This window comes from Anneissia japonica, unplaced genomic scaffold (assembly GCF_011630105.1).
Source record: "Anneissia japonica isolate Jap-2015-1 unplaced genomic scaffold, ASM1163010v1 scaffold288016_len413324_cov198, whole genome shotgun sequence".
NCBI classification, from domain to species: Eukaryota; Metazoa; Echinodermata; class Crinoidea; order Comatulida; family Comatulidae; genus Anneissia; species Anneissia japonica.
The window spans coordinates 399,304-403,617 of record NW_022739618.1 but is presented as its reverse complement, the minus strand read 5'-3'; positions in this window follow the sequence as shown (position 1 = coordinate 403,617).

The window sequence follows — 4,314 nt, the reverse complement described above, 5'->3', positions numbered from 1 at the left end:
AAAAAAAAAATCAGTTCACGGGTCCTGAAAAGGTAGGTCTAGAATTCTTTTTCTTTTCCCCTTTTTTTTTGTTGCCCAAGGGAGGGGTCAGGACCGATTACCCCTTCCCCCATATCCGCCAATGTGAATTGCGAGAAAATGTAACTCGATCGGGTACTTGGATAAACATTCTCTTTCCAATCCTTCTCCTCCTTCTTCCCTCCTTCTTTTCTTGCATTTCCGATCATACAAAAATCTCCAGACATTATATATTTTTTGCCAAAAAGTGGGGGGCCCCCCGGTTCCGCCGGCCATGTTAATAACATTCATAAACATAGATTTCCACATGGACCATGTATTATTTACAGACATCACAATCACAAATTATTGACCAAGGTACGTTTAAAGCATATCTGCTTTTATAGCGTTATTCAGACCCATTATTGATATACGGTACCGTAAATCCCTTGGCTTCTTCTTTTGTTTGTAAACCTTGGATGTGCTTCTTTTCGAGATGGGCTTCTTTTCAAGGCTACATTTGCAAAGTAAAGATGGGGCTTCTTTTCAAAATATATGCTGTAAATTTTCTTAATTTGTACTATAAAACAGTAAATAAGGCCACTGTAACATCAACCTGTATCATGGAGTGTATTTAACCTTAAACATAAACCTCTGTATAAACCAAACTTGTTTTAAATTTTTTTATTTTAATTTTTTTTTTAAATTTATGTACGGTGTATGTACTGAACTATGGGCTTCTTTTCGAGGCTGATTTTGCAAACTAAAGAGGGGGCTTCAATTTGAATCATGAAACTTGATATATAGAGTACAACAGTTGTGTCGTCACAACACCAGGTAGCGCCCTCTGTTGTCAACCAAAAGTTGGTTACCGTTCGCTACACCTGAATGACTTCATAATCTTAATGGTTTAGAATAGGCTTTTTGGAATAGGCATTTTAAAACCTAATAATTTACCATCAAAATGTACTAAAAACACAAAAATTTTGCATTAGTTATCGAACACATATTTAATCACAAAGAAAAATTAAGATACAACTTCCTAATAATTACGTTAGAAATTGATATTAATGGTTTGTCAGTGGTGAAAATGGCGTCCGGTTGAATGCATTTTGTGTCGCCGATTGCAGCGGAGTAGTATCACATGGTATCGTGACGTAGCACTGTAGTACTCTAGGCTTGGCACCTTGATCTCTGATGATTAGTGCCCAAAATCTAATGCAAACACAGCAAATTATGAATTGCAATTCAAAGCCGGTCCGATTCCTTTTGCTTTTCCTCCTACCTGTAACATTTCATTTTATGGTATACACTAGTGCTATATTAATTTGTTCCTGCTTTCTGAGAATCTAGGGAGACTACACATTTTAAAAGAACACGGAGGCTGAAATTTCTTAAAAATTAAGAACAAAATATAAACAAATTGAGGCTGAGGTAAAATGTCAAATGAGATTTTTATTTTTAAAAACTAGAAAAACTAAAAAATATCTATCTTATGTGTAGGTGCGACTATGCAAAACAGTAGGCCTACAGTATATGTGTACTGTACTTACTGTACCTGTCATTTGGGGGCCTATTTTTCAGGGGCCATTTTTTTGTATAATGATGTACAATAATAATTTTGATGTGTTTGACATTTTTTTAAAAATAAGAACAAAATAAGAACAATTTGAGCCTGAAATTGGCACACCGATTCTTATTTTACTGGTTCTTATAAAAAAAATGTACCACAGTTCTAGATACAGTATCAGCATTATATTCAGTATGTACACATAATGATTTTAAGCGAGAATACTGCCTCATTATTTTTTGTTTGATAGTTCTGTTTTCAAATATTTCTACTGCCTTTTCTACATCACAATTGAATGTTTCACGCTTTTACCACTTACAGCATGTGATGCGTTTTTGAAACGTTTTAAACATTTTTAGCCTTTTGTGGAATATCTTGGGTCATTGTGTTATGAACTTTTCATTAATGTATAAGATGCGAGCTTGTCAACATCTTATACTATCTGCGTTCCCATTTTCATTATTTTATTATTATAATGTTTTAAGAGTGCAGTATATATGTATATTGTTATGTACAGTAAGGTTTTACAATCACACATTGTTCTCCATTTGATAATTATAAGGTCAGTAATGTGACTTTCGTTATAGTAAATAGCTCTGGTGAACATGAGGTCATTCACTGGATGGAAATACACTATTATATTTGTTGACCTGGAGGCATTGGAGTGCGACTGTAAAATCGATGCTATGTTATTTTATGTTTTCCTTTCTTTTAATCCTTTAATTTATCATTTTAAAATAGTACATTAACCATCTTGATTATAGGTATGATCAGTATATAAGATAGGCTAATTATATAGTTATGCCAGTCCTGGTGGACATAATAATTATTATAGCAGGCATAGTATTGGATATTTAATTTACATATACATATTATATTATAGTGAAATTGGTATAAAAGTATTAGCATACTTACTAAACATAAACCTAAGCTATTTATGTAACATTGTTTAATTGATTTAGTAGGTCTAGAACCTAATCAGTTTTGACCTAATGTTGGTACTGACTGATATAGTTTTGATATAAGAATATGAATTTTATTGATTTCTAGTCTATTGATTAATAATTGCTATTTTGATAATGCCTACAATTATGTGTAATTGTATATCTAATGATGCATGTACAAGCATTGTATTCATTTGTGTTTTATAATTAGTTTAAATATTTCTATAATTTTGGATTCATGCCCACTGGAACAGAAGTTCTTTTATTATAAATCACATGAACTTTGAACACTGTAAACTTCAAGGTTTGGAAACAGATTTTGAACTTTTGAACATTGTTTTAAATATTATTACCGCAAAAGGAAAAAGCAAGAAATGTGTTTGTGTCAAGAACAGTTTATGGACTATCTACAATAATTTAACACAGTTTATATTTGAAGTTTACATTTTCATTTTTTACATCTTCCAATATGTGGTATAATTTCAATTATACATTTTAATTTACAATACATTTTAATCTTTTATTTGAATTAATTTTAAGAAAGTAGTTATTCTTATGATATTCAATAGTGCAAAATAAAATGTGTTCTTTTAATAAAAATGTGTAATAGTAATAGCTTAATGGCTTAATGTATGTAGTTCATATTGTTTTTTTATGTTTGTATAATTATAATCCATGTCTTCTATAGCATTTTATCATAATTTAATGATGATGATAATAATAATAATAATAATAATAATAATAATAATAATAATTGCAAATGTAATTGTTTATTCTGTATTCTTGTATTCTTGTTTATTCTGTACGGATAATACTGTAATTTAATGATAATACTGTAATAACAATAATAAGAATAATAAAAATGTTAGAACTATAAAGAGCAAATGTACTAACCTTGTTTATTCTATATGGATAGCATTATTAAATAAGTTGAAATAGATAATCATAAGTAGTTTAGTTTTATAAAAAAAAATAATTATGTAAAAATTATAGCTTTGTAAGTTTTTATTTTGTACAGTAATTCATTTTTTATATTATTTAGATACGCTGCTGCCTACCGTACATTTGTATAAATATTTTCCATGTAAATGTTGTTGTTAATTGTGCAATTGATTTAATAAAGATTTAATATAAAAGAATGATAAATCTTGATGTATTTCTTCTATTTGAATTACTGTTTTATTTAACACATGATGTAAAAGGGTGGAAATTGTCCTGGGGCGGGGGAGTCCGGGAGTAAATGTCACGGGGGAAAGTGTCTGGGGGACATGTCCGGGGGAAAGTGTCCAGGGTGCAGCTTCCTGCCAAGTGAACATAGTCACTATTCAAAGTGGCATATCCCTTCCTAAGACAAACATAAACACAAGATATGCTCTACATAAACTCATATGAGGCTGATTAAGTGGAGTTGTTTTGATCATGAGAAAAAATCCTGTTAACGTGACAGGAATTGAACCCAGGATCCTGGGGATTGGAAGTTAAGAATCTTAACCACAAAGCTATTCATGGAACGAAAACATTATGCAATGCTCTTATCCAAACCCACCAAGATTTTGCCCTTAAATCTTGGTTACCAAATTTTTTCCAAAATAAGACTTCGTTTCATTGGTGAAAATGAGCCAAGAACAATATTGGAAATATATGTTGGATGCAATAAAAATGAATGTAAAACATTTCATTGGAATAATAAGCTAATTAATCAGGATCCAGTAAGGGAAACGTGACCACCCCCCCCCCACCCCGTTTTGCCACTAAATTTTTAAAATTTCAATGCAAATCAATGTTATTCTCTTATACACATCT